The sequence below is a fragment of the Sinocyclocheilus rhinocerous genome, unplaced genomic scaffold (assembly GCF_001515625.1).
Source record: "Sinocyclocheilus rhinocerous isolate Xijiao unplaced genomic scaffold, SAMN03320098_v1.1 scaffold1708, whole genome shotgun sequence".
Classification (NCBI taxonomy): Eukaryota; Metazoa; Chordata; class Actinopteri; order Cypriniformes; family Cyprinidae; genus Sinocyclocheilus; species Sinocyclocheilus rhinocerous.
The window spans coordinates 989473-1007568 of NW_015648635.1; the positions used below are offsets into that span (position 1 = coordinate 989473).

Below are 18096 nucleotides of genomic sequence, written 5' to 3' on the forward strand. Positions count from 1 at the left end.
CTGAGTTCAAATCCTGCTTTTGCAAACATCAAGTTATTGCTATAATTTTATGCTGTTGCTTAAGAAAAATAAAAAATAAATGCACAATCAAAACACAGGCTCAATGGCGCAAGAGATAATGTTCTGTTTTAAACATGAAGTCCTGGGTTCAAATCCCTTTATTCCTTATTTTAAATTGTTGCAATAGCTAATGCCATACACTCAAATCCAAACATCATTGCCTAACAAACTCAGTGGTGCACTGGTTAAGCATCTGCTGTTTGGTACGTGAAAGTCACGGTTCAAATCCCATGGTTGTTGACATGCTTTTCATCACTTATTAAGTTTGTTCTTTAAACTGTACTTTAATATAACAATGCCAAGAAGTTAAAAAAAAATCTATATTTCAATTGAAAGTCTAAACAAATGTTAAAAAAAACACTACCTCATACTCTCTAATTCTGTGGCTAAGTGGATAATTATTTGCTGTTTGGTACATGAAAGTCTTGGTTCAAATCCGACTATTGCTTACAAGACGTTCTTATGCTACAAAACCCTACAACACCACACACTCAGTGGCGCAGACAATAAAAGCGTTGTGTTTAAAATGGGAAGTCCTGAGTTCAAATTCCATAATTTCTCATTTTAAGTTGTTTCTATTAGTAATTGAATAGATCCAAATCAAAAACACCATTTCACATCACAGCCTCTTATAAATGTGACAATCACTTGTCTTTCATGTGTCTGAGCTCAAACCCAGCAATCGCTGACAATTAATCAGTAGCTCAGGTGGTAAAGCATTGTGCTTTAATCATGGAGACTGAGTTCAAATCTCACTGTTGCTTATGTCACTTTCATGCTATCATTTATGCTGCAGCTTAAAATAATAGCACATCCAGAATATATTACAGCTGTACGGACTCAGTGGCTCGGGGATAAACTGAGTTTTAAACGTGGTGTCCTGAGTTCGAATCCCATTGTCAATTATCTTAAATTGTTGTTATAGATAATAGATAAAAAACAAAACTATCTTACACATCACAAGCTCTGTGGTGCAGTGCATAATTGCTTGTCTTTCATGCATGACAGTCTGGGTTCAAACCTAGCACCTGTTAAGATTTTCTTTATATACAAAACAACTCTCAATAAAACCCCATCCAAATCCAGCTCAACTCCTCAGGCTCTGTAGCTCAGGTGGTAAAGCCTTGTGTTTTAATCATGGAGACCAGAGTTTGAATCCCACTATTGCTTATGTTAGATTGTTGATGTTATATCCAACAAAGCGGCCCAAATGTCAATAGTTGCTGTGAAAGCAACGATGGCACTAGTGACTAAACACACGTTGGGTGCAGACAAGGTTACAGTAGAGAAGTTGGTTCAAATCCCACCTCGGTGTGTGGAGATCACACCAAAGAGAGAAAGCTGTGACAACAGCGAATCACCTGGGGCAGTGAATAACTGAGCGTGGTGGCAAAGTGTGGTGAAACAGAAAGCCAGAGGCAGACTGGCTAAAATACCTGGAGTGGTAAAATAGACTGGCAATACAGCCATGAGAAACACAGACTAACTGGCAGATGTACCTGGTGTGATGAGAGGGCCAAGAGATAAAGGTGTGGGCTTGAGAAAGGTGGAAGAGCCAAAGAAGAAAAAGGTTTGTAATTTTTTTGGGCTGCAAAATGGAAAAAATGGACTTCCTCATTCACAGCTAATGGGGGATTTGAACCCACATCTCCTGCATTAGCTTAAGCCATGAGCTCTGACCACTCAGCCACACCACCTAACACATAGAGAAGTATTTATTTACTGTAAGAAATAAACATTTACAGACATTCAAAAAATTTTTTTAAACAAATATGAATTAAACATTTTTTTTTAATTTGATAGGATTTTTGCAAATATTAATAAATACAAATGTTAAGAATTAATAATCATTTTGTGTATAGGTAGAATTAAATACAGAAATGTTCATATTTCCAATATAATTAGTATGCAAATAGTAAATACAATTATATGTAAATAATAAGTAAATATTTAGAAATAGAATACTAAAATCAGGTTTTTTGCATGAAATATATATTTTTCTTGTTAAAAATAAAAATACATGTTTTAAAAAGTTTGTGACTAGGTACAATTAAATAAATCTTAACAATAATAAAGCTAATAAAAATTTAATACTCTTCGGTATCTAAAATATGAAACATTTGTAAATATTATATAAAATGAAAAAATGTAAAATTGAATCTTAACAATAATAAAACTATTAAACTTAAATATTTAGAATTAGAACATTAAAATGAGGACTGTTGCAAATGTTCAGAATAAATACATTTACCTACATTTGAATTACATTTTTGTTCCTATGTACAATTAAATAAATACTAATAATACTAAAAAAGGTTTGTGTCTAAGTACAATTGAATACACTATTGTATTTACAATATTAAAAATAATATGTAAATAACATTTAAACAATAATAAAAAAAAATACAAGCATTACTTGTCCATCACTTGAGTTCTGTAATTAAGGCAAATGTCTGTCCACATGTGCCAGAACTCTGCTTCGGACATCCCTTATTCTGTAGTTTAAACAGATACATAAAGACAGAAAACATTAGATATGTGTATCATTAATTATTGCACTGACACAAAGTTTGTCCCAGATATTTGTCCCAGTTTTGTACGTAAACCTTCTGAAAACTCACACTCAGCACTGTTTTCTAGAATCATTTACAGACAGCGACTGGGTGACACTGGCGGAGTGGAACCTTATTATCACCTCAAAATAACGGAGAGCAGGTCAGAAATTAATGAGGGTTTGAATTCAAGATATGGGTGCAAATAATTCCAAATAAATATAATAAGTGTAAATAAGTAAAATTATAACGTTCAGAATAGTTAAGCAATATCAGATGAGCAAGAGTGCTGTTTTCCTGAATATCAGCATGACTGCACAGTGATATTGATTTTATACAATTCAACAAACAAGAAGTTAATATTAACTGACTCATATTTTAGACAAAATATTGTATGTTTTTGTGCTTTTTTGGCAATGAAAATAATTCAAAACACATCCACAACAGAAGCGCACGTTTTGTTTCTGCATGAATCCATTTTGAAGACAGCTTCTGTGCCACCTCTGCAGTGCAAGCATGGATTTTGTTGATACTTATTTTACTTGAATGCCTGCAGCAACACTGTCTGAAACGTTAATGTAGTTTTACATCTAAAAATGCCTTTGAAACAGATCTATGCTCTACTCATATTATAACAATCACAGCTAGAAGTAGGAAAGACATGAAGCTGCAGAAGAACATCAGAGCTTCACAAAACCCCAACCCTCTCTATTAACAAACATGAATACAGTAACACCACAGTAATATGATAATACACTTGATAATATGAAAAGAAGGGGGGTATACATTTAAAGCTTATAAAGGTGACAACAGCTACTGATTCATTTTGTTATTCTGAAAGTAAACATTCATATTCATATATGTGACTGCCTTCATTCGCTATTAAAATATGGTCAAACTATTTTTCTCATCAACAAGATTATGACTCCCTGAAATCTTTAATATTTCTATTAGCTTTAAAGCCATTTATATACTAGTGAAATTATGCTTTTCAATTCTCTTTACAGATCTGAATTTTTTATGGCTCATATTGCGCTACACAAATTTTATCCAATCAAATACTTTCTAGAGCAAGTCCCGCCTCCAAACACCGTCTGCAACCGACTAGCAGCACAATGTAGCTCTATGAGGTCTCTCAGTTGGAGATGTAAGAACAACAGATTTACCTTTACAGAAGATCTGAATCGCTCTGAATGTGAAGAAGTGTCCGGAGGAGCAGCAGGTGAGAGATGTGCAGAAACACCGCGAGCAAAACAAACACAACAGACCCATGTGCAGCATCAGACTGAGCGGATCGATCCGCTCTCACTGTCATTACTCAATGTAAACACTTCAATGCGAAACATTAAGAACTGAGGGTTTCATACGGAAGCACGCGGAAAGTTACTTAGGAGAGTCGCGTTAAACTCTACTCCTGCACTTTATCGCAGTTTGTGTCGCGTTGTTTGCTGGCGGGCTGTAATTGAGTGACATTAAGAGTCTGTCACTGCAGAATCTGTACTTGAATGTGATCAAGCGTCAAGGATCTAACGGAGTTCAGGCTGAAAGTGACGCTCGCTGATGCCGCCTAGTGGAGCGGATGGAAAACTGCGCTTTTTACCGGTCGAGTCGAAAAGTACCCGGCTGTACTCGACTTTTGACTGGAATTTAACCGTTCGGCGAGATTTGCCGCTTGTAATCCGTAGTGACGCTCGTGAGGTGTTTGCCTACTTTTTTAAAACTGTTGAAGTGGATTAGCTGCAGTATTTGTCAAATACATGCAGACGTTTTCATGAAGTTACAAATACGTTTTATTCAATACTTTGTTATGCTTAATGCAGCACATCTGTGTACTAGAATGAAGTCCAGCATAAGCCCCATAAGTATTGTCATTAGCTTGGTTGTCTTTTATAGGCACACATCATGATATGAACTGAGTTTGTATTTGGTGTTTACTGGACTGATCGATTAATTGTGCTGATATGTCTGTAAACTAAAAGCTGTGCAGTGTCACAAAACCTGAGATAGTCTTGTTTTTTTTTCTGTAAAACTTATGTGAGAAAAGAGTATTTAAATTGGTCTATACAACTGATAAAATATGTTGGAATTAAGTTATTTCTTTTATCATTTATTAAGTAATTGTATTGACTGTATCGTAATATTTTTGTGATTTTGTTCTGTCCTGAATTAATTTTCGTCCTCCTATGGTAAATTTTCTCAATGACACCCCTGCAGATCGAGTTTAATGAACTTAAACATGTTGCGCCCTCCTGTGGTGATTTTTGTGAATTACATCGCCGCAAATCGAGTCTGTAATTATGGCAAGCCGTTTTGACTTTTATTCCTTAATAGGATATGAATTCTTGATATCAACAATTCAGTTTTCACTAGTTAAGATGCTCATTCTTGATATCAGGAATTTGATTTTTACTAGTAACAATGGCTATTCTTGATATCAGGAATTACATTTCCACTAGTAAAAATGTTAATTCTTGATATCAACAATTCAGTTTTCACTAGTTGAAATGCTAATTCTTGATATCAGGATTTAAATGTCAACTAGTAAAAACTATCATTATTTATTGATATCTGTAGTTGTATTTTCACTAGTTAAATGTCACCATAGGCTGCCATTCAAATTCAATTGTTTTTTGTTTTTGTTTTTCAAATGTCTATTCTTGATATCAACAACTGAATTGCTACTAGTACAAATGGTCATTTTTGATATCAATAATTCGATTGTCACTAGTGACAATATTAATTTCTGATATCATGAATGTGATTGTTACTAGTAAAAAAAGAAATTCTACTAGTAGTCAATAACATTTCAACTAGTGACAATTGAATTCTTGATATCAGGAATTAGCATTTTTACTAGTAAAAATGTAATTATTGATATCAAAAATTATATTTCTACTAGTAATAAATACAAAGCTGATGTGTGTATTTAGAATTTTAACTAGTAAGAAATGCATTTTTTGATATCTGTAATAGTTTTGTCGCCCTTTTAACATTTTACCACATGTAGGATATGAATTGTGGATATCAGAAATGCTGATTGATATCAGGAATTACATTTCCACTAGTACCGACATGAATTCTTGATATAAAAAATGACGTCATCACTCGCAGAAATACATTTATGATATCAAAAATGAAATTGCAACTAGTAATAAGCATAGCCTACTTCTTGAAAAGTATTTTTACTAGTTAAAATATTATTTAAAATATCAGTAATTCTATTTTCACTAGTTGCAAGGGCAATTTCAGATATCACCTGCCTTTGTTGATATCAATAATTTCTTTGTTACTTCTACTAGTAATAAATACAAAGCTGATGTGTGTATTTAGAATTTTAACTAGTAAGAAATGCATTTTTTGATATCTGTAATAGTTTTGTCGCCCTTTTAACATTTTACCACATGTAGGATATGAATTGTGGATATCAGAAATGCTGATTGATATCAGGAATTACATTTCCACTAGTACCGACATGAATTCTTGATATAAAAAATGACGTCATCACTCGCAGAAATACATTTATGATATCAAAAATGAAATTGCAACTAGTAATAAGCATAGCCTACTTCTTGAAAAGTATTTTTACTAGTTAAAATATTATTTAAAATATCAGTAATTCTATTTTCACTAGTTGCAAGGGCAATTTCAGATATCACCTGCCTTTGTTGATATCAATAATTTCTTTGTTACTAGTAAAAATGCGAATTCCTGATATCAAGAATTAGCATTTTTACTAGTGTTACGTCTAATGACGTATTAATTTTTGTCTCTATTATTGATACAAAGAGTGTTATTGGTGTTTGTATTTTTGCTCTCTTTCTCTCCCTTTCTCTCTCTATCTGTGTGTCTGTGCTTTATAGGCTAATGATGAAAATGGAAACCTGTGAAGGAATAAAAGTCAAAATGGCTTGCCATAGTCTAATAAACTTAAACAGATTGTGCCTTCCTGTGGTGATTTTTCTAAATTGCACCACTGCAATAAATTAGCTTAAATGGGTTACACCCTCCTTTGTCAATTACACTTGTGTCACTTTTTAAATTAAATATAATTTTTAAAATGCATTCTTGAATACTGTAAGTAATGTTACTGACAGAAGTTGTCACAGTGCATATATATAGGCTATATATTCAGCTAATCAACAATGAAATTAGCACCTGACAGAGTGGCATGTGACGCTGCAAAATTTACTGGACAAACAAAACATTTACTCACAGTTGGCGGTTGACAGGTGTTTAATTTCGTGCCCTGAATTGAGGACAGAAAAACGCCTACAACTGACATTTGTTCTCTGTCCAGCAGCTGGTAATAAATCTGATTGAGGCAGAATCTTGCAAGAATTTCTGTTTTAGACAAATCAAGCTTGCGATGGTGATATAAACAAACAAAACTGACACCCGCTGCGATAAAGTGCAGGAATCGAGAGTCACTGTAAGTAACTCCACTCATACAGTACTTACTCTTTGCACTAGCCAAGTATTTCAGTTTTGATGTGTCATTATTTCCTCTGATATGTTGTAGCGGTGCTCCGCTGCCAGTTTTATGTTATGTTATGATTTATGTTATGATGAATTTCATGTGTTGTTTTTAATGTGTCTCCATGCGGACACTAAAGCACAAATGTGACCCTGGACCACAAAACCAGTCTTAAGTGTCAATTTTTCAAAACTGAGATCTATACATCATCTGAAAGCTGAATAAATAAGCTTTCCATTGATGTATGGTTTGTTCGGATGGGACAAAATTTGGTCGATTTGTCCTATAAGTCCTTAGCAATGCATATTACTAATCAAAAATTAAGTTTTGATATATTTACGGTAGGAAATTTACAAAATATCTTCATGGAACATGATCTTTACTTAATATCCTAATGATTTTTGGCATAAAAGAAAAATCTATAATTTTGACCCATACAATGTTTTTTTGGCTATTGCTACAAATATACCCCAGCGACTTAAGACTGGTTTTGTGGTCCAGGGTCTCAAATACGCATAGATTTGTTGATGTGTTGTAGTTTAAATAGGCCACTTGTTTTTTGACAACTATGTATTAAGGCAGTTGTTGACATGCCTATGTTTGTATGTAACGTTACTATTATTTATATTAACTTTTCAATTCTGATGGTTTAGATGTACTATATAAAGTAATGTCAGTGTTTATTTCTCTCTTTCCTCTACAGAATAAGGGATGTGTTTGATCAGAAGCAGAGCTCTGGGACGTGTGGACAGACTTTCACTGTAATGATGGACGTCCGCTCATGGACTGGCATGTAGCATAACTTCTGTTTTTGTTTTGTTGTGTACTAAACATGTAGGTTACCATCATTTTCTTTTTGGAGGGTCACCTCTCTAGAATGCAAATGATGGTAACCTAAACAGGTGGGGAAGGGACGGCGGAGCTGAAAAGTTACACAGCTAAATTTTTATTTATTTTTTTTCCGTCAAGAAGTATAACCCCTGCTGGACATTGTGCCAGGGCTCGGGGGGGACCCAAATCATCCCCATCCCTTCATTCACACAACACTCACTCATATCACGGAGATCTGGCTGGGATCGAACCAGCAACCTCTGAACCATGAGGCAGCGCTCTAACCTGTGAGCCACAGATCTCTTGCTTGAACTGGTGAAGGAACTTATATTTCACTGTTAACCTGCATGTGATTTGACAAGAAATCAGTCGAAGCTTTGGCAGAGTCTCTTTCGAATCATCCCCTTGACAGAAATCTGGCTGGGATCGAACCAGCAACCTCTGAACCGGGAGGCATCAGTTGTCTGAATACACTGAGGTGGGAATTGAACCCATGCCTCTATTGCAGCCACATCAGCCGAAACCATGGGCTTAACCATTAACCCATTGTGGCTTTCTCATTTTGTGCTGGGATTTTGTGGCACCTTGTTGAATGTAACGACGACAATTTGAAGTAAGCAATAGTGAGATTTGAACTCAGGTCTCCATGATTAAAACACAACGCTTAATCATCTGAGCTACTTGGTCCGTGAAGTCAAAGTGAGCTTTGGAGAGACTTTTATTAATGTTATGAAAAAATTTAAATTGCAGAGTTTGAACCAAGACGCTCACCTTTGAAGGCAAGCAATTATCCTCGGCGCCACAGCGTTGTGACAACAGGGTTTTATTGAGATTTTGACTTTGTTTTACATGATTTGAACTCGGGACTCCAAGATCAATGCATTAACAAATCAGTCTGAATCAAATGTACAAACAATCATAATTATCTTTAAGAACTTTATTGATCCGTCAAATGTCAAACTCAACCTGATAAACAAACACACAACATGTAAATAACATCATTTGTTAATATTTGTATTAGTATTATTTATTTTAATAAGAAACATAGGGTCCAACAAACTTGCCTGGAAGTTTCTAGCGGTACTAAACGCATTGATTAGCTGCTTCAGGTGTTTTCAATCAGTTTGGAGCTAAACTCAGGAAAGTGGGTCAGGATTAATCAGCCCTGTTCCTAATGCAGTTTTTACAGATAATTGCAGATACACGTATTGTCCACAAGGTGGTGCTGAGTGCTGACATACTGATCTGATCTCAAGCATGTGTCTGTTCTATTAATTATTAAAAATAAGCAAAAACATTTCGATGTTTAGTCATAATATTAGTCATTAGTTTGTCAGCTGTCATTTTGATACAGGGTTTAATTAGCATTTGTCCAAATCTGTCCTGTTTTTCAAATAACCTGTCAATCTTTGCTATAAAAGCATGAGTGATCAATCACTCTGACCAGCCAGTTTGTTCTGTGTAGATCAGTGAGGCTCACTTTGTTCTTCCACACATCCCGGTAGTGAATATATTTGCCTGCTCACTGTCGCCCTCCTCCATCCATAACCTCCTCCTCACCCATCCAGAGCTTCCGATAGACTCAGAGCAGGGTGAGGATTGGGAAGCGCTCGCTATCCAGATGCTCCTCAAAGGGGGAGCAGGAGAATCCATTCCAATTCCCCAAAACCAAAATAATCACAAGAGACAACACACAAAAATCATTGTTTAACTGTGAAGAAACATGGTACACATCCATTTAAATAAACAATCTAATTTACCCAAATACAAGAATCTTGGAAAGCCTTTTGTTCTGTAGTTTATGTGTGTGCTTTTGAGTTCAACACAACATTTAATCAGTTTTACCTCATCAGTCGAGAGCTGATCAGGTGCATTTAGATAAACGGACAGATCCATGTTTATCTGCTGGTTGTGGCAAAGTATGAGATTTGTTGTAAAATACATGAAATTTAAATCTAAGACTGGTCACCTTGTCGTTTGTCGTTTTAATGAATGAATGCTGATAGATTTGTTGACCACACGAGGGAGCAGATGTCTTTGAGTCTGCTCGTGAGTGAAACTGAAGCGCAGTTGTTCCTCCGCTCCACTAGGCGGCGGAAGCGGCTTCACGTTCAGTCTGAGCGCTTCGGATGAGTGACAGAATGACGCTTGTTGTGACAACATGTGCAGACCGTTTAAAATACAGATCCTGCAGATGACAGCTCAGTGACAGTGTTTTTAATGTCATTAAACAGCATCTATTCCAGCACATAAACAAACAAAACCGACACCTGCTGCGATAAAGTGCAGGAATCGAGAGTCACTGTAAGTAACTCCACACATGCAGTGCTTTTCTCTTGCACTAACATTGAAGTACTTACTCTTTGCACTTAAGTCGTTATTTACTTTAATAACCAAGTATTTCAGTTTTGATGTGTCATTATTTCTTCTGATATGTTGTAGCGGTGCTCCGATGCCAGTTTTATGTTGTGTTATGATTTATATTATGATGAATTTCATGTGTTGTTTTTAATGTGTCTCCACGCGGACACTAAAGCACAAACACGCGTGGATTTGTTGATGTGTTGGTTTTTTTTAAAACCAAAATCTTGTTTAAATAGGCTACTTGCTATTTGACAACTAAGTATGTATTAAGGCAGTTGTTTACATGCCTATGTTTGTATGTACTATTATTTATATTAACTTTTAAATTCTGATGGCTTAGATGTACTATATAAAGTAATGTCAGTGTTTATTTCTCTCTTTCCTCTACAGAATAAGGGATGTGTTTGGTCAGAAGCAGAGCTCTGGGACGTGTGGACAGACATTGACTGTAATGATGGACATCTGCTCAGGGACAGGTAATGTATCTCATGTGTGAATGTGTGTTCTAGTGCACTAAACATGTAGGTTACCATCATTTTCTTTTTGAAGGGCCTTCCTTTGAAAAGCAAATGATGGTAACCTAAGTAGATGGGGAAGGGACGGGGGATGAGAATTTTTATGCAGCTTTCGTTATTTTTTTCAGTCTGTGCAAAAGTATAACCACTGTGGGTCACGGTGCTGGAAGCTCCAGGGGGAGACCGTACTGATATCCCCCTTCTTCAGGCGCGCCTTCACACACACTCCTCCATTCACTCGTATCGCAGAGACCTGGCTGGGATCAAACCAGCAACCTCTGAACCATGAGGCAGCGCTCTTACCTGTGAGCCACAGATCTCTTGTTGAAAAAAGTGAAGGAACTTATATTTCACTGTTAACTTGTAATTTCACAATAAACTAGTTAAAGCTTTCAATTGTGGTTGTCATTTGAAACGCTGCAGTGGGACTTGAACCCATGCTTCAATCATAGCCTTGCACGCAATGAACATTGTTTAGCCACTAGTTCCACTGTGGCTCTTACGCTGAGTGATGGCATTTGGGGCACTTTGTTGGATATAAGGCCAACAATTTAACATAAGCATTAATGGGGTTCGAACTCAGATCTCCTTGATTAAACCACAACGCTTTATGAACTGAGCCACTAAGTCTGGTGTGTTAAGTTGTGTTTTGAGCTGTGTTTTGGATGGTATTTTGTTGAGATCTTTGTTTTAAATGAAAATAAACATTAATATCAGTGAGATCTGGCTGGGATCGAACCAACAACCTCTGAAAACATGAGACGGCTCTTTTATCTGTGAGCCACAGATCTCATGTCTGTCCCTGTGCAGGAACTTATATTTTACTGTCAACCTGTATGTGACCTGTGATTTTATAATAAACTATCCTGTAAACATGATCATCTGCCGTGTGATTTGAACTCATGTCTCTATCACCATCTTGGTACTCAAAGAGCAAGGGTTTATCCACTAGCCCATCAGAGCGCTCACATAGTCTTGGTGTTTGAGTGACTTAGTGGGATGTAATGAAAACGATTTAACATAAGCAAACATTGTGGAGTTGATGAATAACTTTAACAACTGTGGGATTTGAACCAAGACTCCCATGTATGAAGGAAAAGACATTAACGACTGAGCCACAGAGTCTGTGATACAATTGTTGTTTTGTGAATGACACCACTGCAAATCGGGTCTAATGAATTTACATGGGTTGTGCCCAAAATCTCCTGTGATGATTTTTGTGAATTACACTGCTGCACTTCGAGTCTAATGAACTGAAATGAGTTTGCTGTCTCAGGGTAGAAATTTTTTTTAACATGCATTGCTTTAAGTCAGATGTCAGTCGGTTTGTGCAGCGAGCACACCACTGAGTGAAGTCGAACACACCTTGTATAACACTGGGTGCTTCTCAAATGGAAGGCTGCATCCTTCCTAGCTCAGTCCTTCAGAGTCTTGTAGGCTAGAGTCCTCCTCGGCATTAAACGCTAGAATGAGACAGTCTAGTAAGTGTGCGTGGCTACATCACATATGTTTCCACCCTCACCGCCACGGCTCGAAAATACTAATAAAACTTAGTTTTGGAAAAATACTTTGTATTACAAATCATATTATTTGGCTTTCTATTAATGCAATACAATGAATCACAGCTGTCAAGTCTCCCAGTGGCTTACATTATTGGCAGTTTAGTGTTTAGTGAGTAATTTACACCAAAACAAAAAATAGCATTTATGCATTCATGACTGGAAACATTATTTTTGTCTTACATTTCATAATAAATTCAGACAAGCTCAGTACTGAATCGTTTTTCGTTAGTTTATTTTCATGAAATGGAATGGGTACAAAGGATTGTGGGTGAGTGAAGGTCACGGAGGACACATCCCATGCATCCTTCAAATTCAGCTGAATGAAGGACGCGAAACGAAGGCTGCCTTCCAAGGATCCTTGCGATTGAGATGACCTTCAACGATGTTTGATGACGCGGCAGCCGAGATATGCAGTCTTCGAAGGATGCAGCCTTCCGTTTGAGAAACACCCACTGACAGCTGTGCATTACACAATGATGGTGATTGGCTGTGGCAGATGAATATTTAATTAGCGGTCTATTCAAGCTGTGGGTGCTTATGAACGATGTAAAATTTGTAGTTAATAGGAGTTATAGTTCTGTCTATCATTCTCTTTAGTGTTAATTAAGTGGTTCCATGTTAAATTTTAAAATAAAGTTGTGCCCTCCTGTGGTGTTTTTTTTTAATTACACAGACACAAATAGAGTCTAATGAATTTAAACAGGTTTCGCTCTCCTGTGGTGATTTTTGTAAATTATACCACTGCATATCGAGCCTACCAAACTTAAAGGGGTCATATGATGCGAGTTTTTTGAATTACACAGACACAAATAGAGTCTTGAATGAATTTAAACAGGCTTCGCTCTCCTGTGGTGATTTTTGTAAATTATACCACTGCATATCGAGCCTACCAAACTTAAAGGGGTCATATGATGCGATTTAAATTTTTCCTTTCTCTTTGAAGTGTTGAGTTGCACCCTCCTGTGATGATTTTTGTGAATTACACTGCTACAAATTTAGTCTAGTGTTTATTTATACAACAATTTAAACAATGCGATTGCTTCAAAGCCGTTTAAGTAATAAACAGAAAAATACAGTGTCTGTTCATAATTTTCAGGAATCATTGTTAGAATTATGATTACAATTTCAATTTTAACTATAAAACCGTTCCATCGTGTGTTAATGTTTTTATCTATTGTTCTCTTTGCCTCGATGGAACCAGTGGAAGTAAGAAATGAATGTAGATGGAGCACACCAACCTATTTCACAATCACAAAGGAGCAGTGGGAATTTGAAGGTGTTTACCATCCCGGGGTGCGTTTCCCAAAAGCATCGTTAGCTAACGTTGGTTCTTAGTTCTACTGAACTCTATTGGTAACGACGGAACTTGCGACCATAGTTGCTTTTGGGAAACGCACCCCAGAGCGAACTTTCCAGGAAAGCCCTTATTGCTCTCCTGTGGTGTTTTTTTGTGAATTGCACTGCTGCAAATCAAGTCTAGGGTTACGCTCTCCTGTGGTGTTTTTTATGAATTGCACCCCTGCATATAATGATCTTAAATAGGTTACGCCTTCCTGTGATTTTTGTGAATTACATCGCTGCCATTTTAGTCTACACCCTCCTGTGGTGATTTTTAAGAGTTTCAGCTCTGCATATCGAGTCTAAAGATCTTAAACAGGTTATGCCTTCTTGTGGTGATTTTTGTGAGTTACAATGATTGGTGATTGGCTGTGACAGATTCATATTAAATTACCTGTGTCTGTTCAAGCTGTGGGTGCTTATGAAAGATGTTAAATAGTTAATAGGAATTATAAATCAGCCTGTCATTATTTTTTGTTTTAATTATGTAGTTATATGTTAAATTTAAAATAAAGTATGAATTTGTGTTACCCTTGCTGAGAATAGTGCTCCATTGTACTATCCATGACTTGCTTCATGCTGAGAGCATTTTGTTCTTTTGGTTCTGACGTATATGTGAAGTTTTGTATTATTACATGTTTTTGCCTTACCAATGGTTTTTAAAAAATAAAAGTTTTGTGTTTTTTTGCATTGAATGTGATAATCCAAAATAAGTTTTAAAGGGGTCATATGATGCTTTTATGTATTGTCCTCGAAAGGAAAATTGTTATGGACTACATGTTGCTGCATAGACATACAATAAACAAATAATAAAAACCCATCAAGATAAACACTTGTTAAACAAATGCACAGATACTGGTACAATTTAATTTACACATTGGGACTCTGTATCTTCTACCGGAGGGAAGCAGTTCATACTGTGAATGCAAGAAATCTGATAACCAAGAATCTTCTCCAAATCATCCTCTCACCTCTGAAAACTCAAATGCTGCCTCATCCACATACTCCTTCTCAGACCAGAGTCTGTACCTGGGACTAATTTCCCTGTAAACCTCAAACAACAATTATTTATGCCTGATTAAGCTATACCTGATCCGGGAAGTGTGCTGTGTACATAAATCTTAAATGTTTGAAATTATTACAATTTCTCTCTTATGCTCACCAAGGCTGCAATTATTTGGATGCTGCTCCCTTTTTGGAGTTTTTTTTTTTTTTTTGAGATTTGTCTTAATCATTTTAAAGCATTCAAGTGGGATTGAAACCTGGATGAGGGTGACGCACATCTCTGACACTTAAAAAAAAAAAGTGTTTTTGGGCCTCATGTGATATTGGTCAGTCAAGTTGTTAATCTCAGTAACTACCAAAGATTAATTAATTAGAGGCGTTTTCTGCTGTTTTCTGCATTTTACAAAGATGAAACTGCTTGCTCTTTCTCTGCAAAGATGAACTTGCTTTATTAAAATAGAATGGGGAACTGCAGTTGTCAACCAGACAAGACTTCTGAAATTAAGGAACCTTTAAAGGAGAAGGTTGAAAAAAAGTGGAATTTAAATGAAGAGGTGATTGCTCAGACACAATTGTGGTCAGAATTTACAAAGGTTCATGCAGTGTTCAAGTTTTAGATGTGACCAGGCAGCTTCTGGAACAGCCACCTCGACAAATGGGAGCGAACAGACTGGAGTCTGCTCAAGAAGTGAGAGAGAAGCAGAGACACTGCTGCAGAGAGAAGAGGAAGTGGCTGACGGGCATTCAGCTCCCCTCATGAAAGAAGAAGTTGACACTTCTGAGGAGTCAGCATGGAAACTAACTAAATGCAGGAAAAAAGTGAAACTTTCACTTGAGACTTTTCCTAAAGACTAAGAGAACATCCTACAATGCAAAATCATGTCAGGATTGATCAAAACCCAGACTGAGGAGAGGCAGAGAAACAACAGAGGCCATTGACAATGACACCAGGCCTTTGAGTGCCACCACTGGCTGACAATCCAATGCAACAGCCCAGCAAATTCAACTGACTGGCCATCCACACTGAAGGACATCCCCTACATTGTGGGCACAGGTGCTGCATATTCTATGATCACTACAGAGACCGCTTCAAATTGTGTTAATTATAACATCTTAATTCATTTCAATTACTTACTGGTCTCACGGAAGTTCTTTATTCTCTGTTAAACTAACTTTCTGAATCTGCTTTAATAGATACCAGTCCAGCCCTACTGTATCATAATGAAGGAAAAAAGGAAGTTCATTGACAGAAGTGGGAGCTTGACTTAGTGCTGTCAAACGATTAATCGCATCTATAGTAAATATAGTTATTGTTTACATACTATTTGTGTGTGTATTGTGGATATTTAATATGTATAAATACACGCACATGCATGTATATATTTAAGCAAAATATATTATGTTTATATTTTGTGTATTTATATATACATAATAAATATACAATATCAACTTTTTTTGGCCATGGATCCAAGATTGTGTGGAGATCTCCAATCTTCTTCTAAGTAGCTCATGAGCAACAACAAAAATGAATTGCGTAATGAATGAAAAATTGCATTTGATAAATTGAAATTGGCTCTCTCTCAACTGCAAGCCTAGGTCTATCACATTATTCTAAATCATTTAATCTATTAGATTTTTTAAAAGTTAGGTTTATGTCCGTGGTGTCAAACTTAACCCATTGCGACTGACATCAGACAACTGCAATTAATATCCTAACGTTGAGACACTGTCGCACGGTGTGTCGCAATAACGGATGCATATTGACAAGGCAGCTAGACGTCTGTCTGAAAATAATAATAACCCTAACAACCCGTGACTTGAGTAACAAGCTGAAGTAATCAAAAAACAAATTTGCTTTGCCGGTAACCAGTTATATTAGAGAAAAAAGATGTAATAAATAATGTGATTTTTGCCATGCACCTATTCTATATAAACTGTATTCTTTTCATTGGAGGATTCTCTGTGATTGGAATGAGGTCATCCCAGCTGTAATTAAAGTATATTCAAAGGCATTGTCTGGAGTCTGTCTGGTTACTGCTGCACAGCAGGTGTAGTGGAACACTTAGAGGTCTTAGTCCCAAGTGATAGTGTTCAAAAGGGACGAGGCATCATCCGACTCAACAGGGTCACTAGTGACGTGCTAAAAAAGTATAATTTTCTAAGTTTCGCCACAGACACTTTAAGTGTCACCAGAGATGTCCCAGATTATATCAAGTCAGGTGTGTATGGGGAAATTCTGCCACAGTGTGTAACCACATGTCCCACCAGACGCGTTTGAGAACTTTCAAGTATTTTTGTGGAAGAGTGGAGTAACATCTCACAGCAAGAACTGGCAAAACTGGTGCCGTCTATAAGGATGAGATGCACTGTAGTACACTAAGCAGCTGGTGGCCACTGGCCACACAAGATACTCACTGCAACTTTTGATACTGAAAATAATTACTGTTCAAAACATACCCTTGAATCTTAATACTATGTGCTGTTACCTGGATGATCCACAACTGTTTTTATGTTTTGTGATAGTTGTTCATGAGTCCCTTGTTTGCCCTGTCCAGTTCAACTGGCTGCTGTTCTACAGAAAAATCCTCCAGCTCCTTCTTTGGTTTTCCAGCATCTTCTGCATATTTGTCCAGAAACGTAGCAAGGAGATCTGTAAAATAATCCATGTGACATCAGTGGTTAATCCGCAATTATACGAAGCTACGAGAATACTTTTTGTCCGCAAAAGAAGAAAAAAAAACGACTTTATTCAACAATTAGTCTCCTCCGTATCACCCTGGTGCCATTTTGGAGAGTATCCGTTGGACGTATGCTGTTCTGTGTCACGCCGGATCTGTTTCTTATATTGTTGTGATTTTATCTGAACGGAAACAGCGTATCCGTGTGACGCAGCTGACAAAGAACAGCATACTTTGAAACGACATGAGGGTGAGTAATTAATGACAGAATTTACATTTTTGGGTGAACTAACTCCGTTCCTGGCTGTGGAAAATCAACATGTTTGAATACGCTGCCGAAGGATCCAGACGTCAGAGAAAAATGAATTCAGTTTATTTTTTGCGAACATCCCAGTCCCGTCAGTGTTAATTTACGCATGTGTTCACTACATTTCACGGATGACTGCTTTGAGAACAAATCGCAGTATGATGCTGGCTTTGCCAGAACACTTTTGCTCAAAGATCAGGCCGTGCCTGTAAGTAATGTGTTCTGACCATAGACTGTAAAAAAAGATGGACAACACGTCTCCTATTCCTTCCACTATATAAAAGTGAAGCCAAAGCATCTCAGTATGGCCGCTGCCATCTTGAGTAAATGACATCATTTGGAGCCAGAGTCTGCACAGTAGAGATTTGTTTGGAGCCAGAGTCTGCGCAGTAGTGTCGTGAGGTGGAGAA

General features: G+C 36.8%; 2 long non-coding RNA genes across 2 annotated transcripts in view; one reads left to right on the top strand and one right to left on the bottom strand.

Moving 5' to 3' along the window:
- The first annotated feature begins 9498 nt into the window (after positions 1-9498).
- LOC107710096 (uncharacterized) lies at positions 9499-11423 on the top strand. The gene is made up of 3 exons (XR_001636557.1): positions 9499-10221; positions 10672-10757; positions 10925-11423. It is a non-coding gene; the product is annotated as an uncharacterized LOC107710096 (long non-coding RNA).
- A 3117-nt stretch (positions 11424-14540) lies between these two features.
- Positions 14541-18096, bottom strand: part of LOC107710126 (uncharacterized) — a 13608-nt gene continuing 10052 nt past the window's right edge. Inside the window, exon 4 of the long non-coding RNA XR_001636561.1 lies at positions 14541-14551. This is a non-coding gene — a long non-coding RNA (uncharacterized LOC107710126). The remainder of the gene's footprint in view (positions 14552-18096) is intronic.